This window comes from Morus notabilis, unplaced genomic scaffold (assembly GCF_000414095.1).
Source record: "Morus notabilis unplaced genomic scaffold, ASM41409v2 Scaffold25, whole genome shotgun sequence".
Taxonomy (NCBI): domain Eukaryota; kingdom Viridiplantae; phylum Streptophyta; class Magnoliopsida; order Rosales; family Moraceae; genus Morus; species Morus notabilis.
Genome location: NW_010357699.1, coordinates 539,450 through 546,500, shown reverse-complemented (window position 1 = coordinate 546,500; position 7,051 = coordinate 539,450). Strand labels below are relative to the sequence as shown.

The 7,051-nt window shown below is 39.2% G+C and overlaps 1 non-coding gene across 1 annotated transcript; it reads left to right on the top strand.

The window, feature by feature from the left end:
- Positions 1–4,082: 4,082 nt before the first annotated feature.
- On the top strand, positions 4,083–4,189 carry LOC112094444. The gene has a single exon (XR_002903536.1). It is a non-coding gene; the product is annotated as a small nucleolar RNA R71 (small nucleolar RNA).
- The last annotated feature ends 2,862 nt before the right edge of the window (positions 4,190–7,051 follow it).

Here is a 7,051-nt window from a genome sequence, read left to right as displayed (position 1 = left end):
CCCAAACTGAATTATAAAATCATTGTGAAAATTGGATTTGAGTCAAGGCACACTAATAGGAAACAATTAAACATGATTGAACTTAATTCGTTTTAGGAATGAGAAATACTTCCTAAGATATTGCATTTGTGATGAAGCTAGTGGAGAAGTCAAGCATTAAGGCTTTAAGGAAAGCGGAGGCTAGGAGAACTGAAGGCTAGCCCAGGTTTGATATCCAACAGGTAGGATATTCTTGTCTATATCCTTGTTAGCCTCATTTTAAATTATTTTGGCCAATGAAAATGTTTTAGAACAAAACATGTTTAAAGAAAATGATTTTAAAGAAATAACATGAGAATGCTATTAAGTTTTTCCAATGATTTTGGAAATGAGATTTCAAAGCGTATTATTTCTTAAAATGAAATATTTTAAGAAATGATACAATGCATGGTGGCCTTAGAGATCGGGATGTGGGAATCGCATCCTTGGGGGCAGGTCCCGAAACCCGTACGGATCCGCTTCTTGTTTAGTGGAATGATGGCTCTGCACTTTTCCTAGACAGACATTTTTACCGCTTCTTGTTTAGTGGTATGATGAGCTGCACACTTTCATTATACAGATATTTCTATTGTGAGTATTTCCTTTTCTAAAAAGGGATGAACGGTTCTGGATGTATATCTTCGGACCGTGAGTACCTTTATTTTAAATGCTTTATAAAATTTATATCCTACTGGGCCTTTCGCTCACCTTTTTCTGTTTTTAAATGTATTAAACCCCTCCAGGCGACGCGAGGAGTGGTGCGGAATAGGTAGCTATTACCGGTGGTGTGGACTTGATCTCGGGAAGCAAAGAGTTGTAACCCTCCTATCTTTTATTTCAAGGCATGTATAAGAGATTATGGTTTGTAAACTTAAATGTTGCTAGATTGTGGTTGATGTCAACTTTACTTATTTTTATATTCATGTATGCTAAACACCTGTGGGAATTCCTAACATGATACCAGTGATGTGGTTTTAAAACTGGTTTGGTTGGAAATTCCACCACCGTTCTTGAAATTAAATTTCTCCTGAATGCAGGGGCTCGTTTAGAAATACCTGAATGTTTTAAATTTGAAAGGAATTAAATTATTTTGCTAATCACTCTCTCTCAAACAGGTTTAAGTTTCTAAACGAGCCTCCACGTCACCAACCCCGGTTTAGGGGCGTGACAGGGACCCACGCGGATTGAAGCTTGGACGCGCGCTAATGGTTGCGTGGAAGGAACACGCCCTGTGAGGTGCGGCGTGCTGGTGACGTGCGAGGCGTGAGATGGCGGGAAGAAACGAGCGCGGATTCCTGCGCTAAATGGTGGGGCCCACGAGCTGATGTTGGCTCAGCTAAGCTGTTCGGCTCTCTCTCTCTCTGATCGGCTCGGCTAAAAGGCATGGCTCGGCTGGTTGAAACTTGAAAACATGGCTTTCATGGCTTATTTTTGTATAGCTTTTTACACTGCTTTTTATTTGTAAATAATTAAGCAAAAACTAGACAAATTCTAATTAAAAATATTATGAATAAAAATGATGGAATTGTTTAATTAAAGCTTAAATATTTTAATATTATATAAATCAAAAGCAGTATTCAGGGTGCATTTTCATGCACTAATCACAACCCCCAACCAGCTTATTGCTAGTCTCTAGCAATCCAAGCGCAAGAGAAATCATGTCACAAAGAAAATATGAGTCTCAACTAGCTTATCACCTTGGTATTTCAAACAAACTGTCAGTAAGAAGTCAAACGATACTATCAAGATTATTTCAGTCATAACTCCAGAGTCGTGTGTGTGTGCTCCAAACCATAACCTTCTTACCACTAACGATAACACATGCAGCTTTGAAAAAATTCACCAAGCAGAAGTCTCAACTCCATTGATCTCACGGGTGTCAGAAATATTTAAGTGTAAAAGTTTTCTCTCATGGAGTTGGAAATGAAACAATCAACGCTCAGTGTGAGGAAAGTCAAATTTAGGACAAACAGTCAAACGAACATTGACCAAAAGATAGGTTAATCAACTACTAGAACATTCCACCATTCTTACCACAAACCAGCTTTTGGGATTTCATTCGGGTCAAACAGAAATTTACAGAAATGAACAAAGAGCCAAAAAAATGCATAGAAAAATAAACTACTCCTTTTTTTTTCCTTCTTCTTCTTCTTCTTTTCTTTTATTTTTTATTTTTTGGCAAGAGACAACCTGCAATAATGAGGTGAATGTAGAAAGGTGTTCTTTTGACAAGCAGCTATATAGCATCAAATGTGATTACGACCAAACTACATGATCTGTGAAATGTTGCTCTTGCTCATTTTTTTTCTTTTTCTTTTTTTTTTTGAAAAATAAGACTTGAGGCACTATTACATAAGATCATTCCTATCTAACCCAATTCATCCCTCAAGCATATGCACCAAGCATACCACTAACCATGTAATGATGTTCTAATAGTGATTTTACCAGCTCAAAAGATCAATGAAGGTTCAAAAGTCGTTTTCTCAACTCTCTTAACTCACCAAAAATTAAGCACTTAAACTCAGGAATTTCCTCAGCTGACATGCATTAACATCCATCTTACCACAAGGTTTAGCACGTGCAAAAAGAAACTCTGGAAGTCATTTCTTAGTAACCAAAAAATTGACTCAAACCAATCATTTTGAAATCATACTAAGATAACTTCGCAAAAATTTTAATGGATCTATCGGCCAGTTGCAGAACCACAGATGTGGGCTTAATCTCTCCAAGGCCCAATTGCGAGTAGACCAAATAAGGCATCAGGTTCACGCTCGATCCTAGGTCTAGTAATGCTTGGCCGAATTCATGTGTCCCAATCTGGCAAGAAATGGTAGGACAACCTGGATCTTTATACTTCGGCGGTGTCTTCTGCTCAATCACCACGCTCACTTGTTCCGTCAAGAATGCAGTCTTCTTGACATGGTGCTTTCTCTTTATGGTGCACAGATCCTTGATAACTTTAGTGTAGGCCGGCACTTGCTTGATCACATGTAGTAACGGAAGATTGATCTTCAATTGTGTCAAGTGCTCTAGGATCTCACTTTGATTTTTCGGCACTTTCCCAGCAGGTCGGAGAGCTTGGGGCAAGGGCATCTTTACCAGAATTTTTGTTGGCTCTTCTTTCTCCTGAGCCGATTCTTCATTACTTGAAGTTGTTGTACTTGTCGATGGCGTGTCAAAATTCATACCACTTTGAGTAGAGATGGCATTAACTTCCTTGATATTTTGACCTTCAGAGTTGGAAGTTTGAGCCATGTGTTGTCCTCTCAAATTGGACTGGGCTTGTGATGGAAATCTACCGCGCTCTTGAACGGTTAAAGCTTCTATCAGCTTTGTGATCTGACTTGTTATTTCCTTGTTCTCCTCCACCAGCTGCGTGAGCATTGAATCAACTCTTTGATTCGTCTTATTTTGCATGTCCATAAAACTTTAGGGTATTCTCTAGAGAATTCCCTTTTGGCTGCATGTTATTCTGAGGCACAAAATATGTCCTTGGTGGTTGAGATTGTTGCTCTGATCTCCATTACCCTCTAGATGATTGCGCATGTTGATTCGAATCTCGCCAACTGAAATTTGGGTGGTTTTTCCAACTAGGATTATAAGTCTCGGAGAAAGGTGTATATGGTTTTCCGTATACGCCCAAAGCGTTGCACTACTCCTCGTATACCCCTCTCATTTCACTTAAAGTGTGGCAATCCTGAGCTAGATGGCTCATTCCACCACAAACGAAACAGGGCTCATGTGCCTCTGTCCTTCCCACCATATGGGGTCCTTTACTATCTTTACTTTTAAGGGCCTCGATTTGCTTCATCAAAGCTTCAACTTGGGCCTTGAGGCTATCCTCTTCCCTTAATTGATAAACTCCAACTAGTCGGGACAAACTGGTGCTCTCAGTAGCACTCGGTCCAGTCCATGTATGAGCTTTCTCAGCTAACTCGTTCAGGTACTCGATAGCTTCGTCAGGATCCTTCTGGAGAAAATCTCCATTGCACATCATCTCAACAAATTGGCGCTCTGGGATTGTGAGTCCATCGTAGAAATAGCTTACGAGGCGCCAACTTGCATATCCATGGTGGGGACACAGATTTAACAGATCTTTAAAATGCTCCCAAGCTTGATAGAGAGTTTCATTTTCCTTCTAAACAAAATTCGAGATCTGTTGTTTCAAATTGTTAGTCTTATGGTGTGGGAAATACTTGTTGAAGAATGTCATCGTCATTTCTTCCCACGTACCAATAGACTTGGGCCTAAGAGAATACAGCCAGCTTTTGGCCTTGTCCTTTAGAGAGAAAGGGAAAAACTTCAATCTAATAGTGTTTGTGGCCTCAGCACGGCTGTGAAAGGGGGCCACCACCTCTTCAAACTCCCGAATGTGTACATATGGGTTCTCGTTCTCTAACCCGTGAAAAGTTAGGAGAAGTGCAATCATGCCCGGCTTGAAATCCGTGGGCGGTGCATTCGGTGGGAACATGATGCAAGATGCGGTGGCCGTGCGCGTTGGGTGCAGATAATCTTGCAACGTCCTCTGCTGAACTTCCTCGTGTTGTGCCATTGCGAATAGATTTTCAAATGCAAATTCCAACGACGAGTGTGAAGACGGAGGCGTAGAAGACAAGTCGGATAGAATTTCACTAGGGGTTTCTAGGTCTGGACGTTGAGCAAATCTCCCTAGTTCGTCTCTATATCGATGCATTCACCCTAAGCGATTTTTTTTATTTTTTTATTTTTTTATTTTTTTGTTTTTTGTTTTTTTTTTTTTGTTTTTATTTTTAATCAAAGCAAAAGAAAATAACTATATAGTAACGTAAATTGTAACCACCGAGAGTGCTCCCAGGAAAGACTATAGCTATTGTCTCAATGAATAGTCTCCTAGACAGAGCAACGTTCCCAAGAAAGATTGGTGGGGCGAGGCCCACTTAAGTACCAACTTTCCTAGACAGAACTCCCTCAGATTGTACTTTCCACGTAACCACACAATTATCCTCAAAATCAATTATTAAGTTTTATTGAATAGATTATGAAATGAAGTCTAATTAATTGAAACTATCCCTAAAGTCAAAAGCCTAAATCTACCAAATTATGAAATTCTTATATTTAGAATAGTCAATTAATTACAATCCTAATTATAATCCTAAGAATTAATGTAAACTATAAAAGGAAAAATTAAATTAGGCAACAATATAATAGTTAACAATTAAATTACTTAAACATGGAAACAAAATAAAATCCTAATCTATCAAAAATAAAAGATTATAAAAATCAAATCACAATTAATTTTAAAACTAAAAGGGAAAATAAAATTAGCAATAAAAAATAAATCCTAAAAGTATGAGATTCTTTTTTTTCAGCAACCAAAATTACAGAAATAAAAAAAAAATGATAAGGGAAACCTTTTTTTCTCAACAACACGACTACGAAAAAAAAAAAACGAAACAGGTAAGTAAAACTAAAAAGGTAACCTTTTTTTCGATTAAGGGACGACAAGAGGACAAAAAAAGGTATATATATATGCAGCAACTATTGACTGAATACGTGGAAAGTTTGCAGCACAAGGAATCAAAACTCTAAATTGGATCGCTCAACAGAAGTTCATCTCTAACCTCACCAAAAGAACTCTAGCCTAGCTTGTAAAATATTCTCACAAGTTCTAGAGAGAAAATATGAGACTGACAGCAAGACGACAGAAAATTGAATATTAAAAGCTTCAAAAACCTTAGGCTAACCCCTCTATTTATACTATTCAGAGGTTGCCTGTCAAATAAGAAAATAAACAATAAAAATAGAAAATTACAAAAGAAAGGAAAACAAAATAAAATTACACATAAATTTGAAGGAATCATATATTTGATTTGGGAAGAAATCTGGTAATTTGCTCTGATTTTTGAAGGAGAAATTCAGATTCAACACTCAGTGGACACGTGTCGAAACGAGATTGGCATTGATGAGAGAAACGTGCCACGTGTCGCACGTGGATTGGTTGGCGTGTGCTGGCGCAGTCAGAGTGGAGGACCCACGTTAGACAGGTGGCGCACGCGGAAAAGGCAGCAGGTCTGCTACTGTCGTGCAGGACCCACGCGGATTGAAGCTTGGACGTGCGCTAATGGTTGCGTGGAAGGAACGCGCCCTATGAGGTGCGGCGTGCTGGTGATGCGCGAGGCGTGAGATGGCGGGAAGAAACGGGCGCGAATTCCTGCGCTAAGTGGTGGGGCCCCCGAGCTGATGTTGGCTCAGCTAAGCTGCTCGGCTCTCTCTCTCCCTGATCGGCTCGACTAAAAGGCATGGCTCGGCTGGTTGAAACTTGAAACATGGCTTTCATGGCTTATTTTTGTGTAGCTTTTTACACTGCTTTTTATCTGTAAATAATGAAGCAAAAACTAGACAAATTCCAATTAAAAATATTATGAATAAAAATGATGGAATTGTTTAATTAAAGCTTAAATATTTTAATATTATATAAATCAAAAGCAGTATTCAGGGTGCATTTTCATGCACTAATCACGTGTCTGACTGTTTCTAGCTGACCGTTTATTATTTAAACGGGACTGTGAGGCAACATGTGGGATTCGGCCACCACCGCTTACACCATGCCTCATTTATGTATATGAAGTATCGACTGTATCATTGAACCGTTGGGATCCGCCATCAATGTCAATTGGGCTGCTTGGGATTTGCTCTAGGGGATGTGGGGGAGTTATAGGGGTTTTCTCTTGGCCGTACTCATTTGCACCGGTGGCACGTGAATTCACAAATGCACAGTAATACAAATCATAATCCGGTAACGGCTTCCTTCTTGCCCTTTCAACCTCAGGATGGCTCTGCATATATAGTAATAATGACAATGAAAATAATAGAGTAAATCCCCTTTCCTCAATGATAAAGTAAGACAGCAAGGCGTAAAACAATTACAGAAAACATACGATGAACTTATAGTGACAAATTGTTGCCAATATTGATCGGTGCAGGTTGGTTTCTTCTCAATTGGATCCCAACCAAGGCCAGTAGCTGTCCGAAGTAGAAACTCTGCTTCTAACGT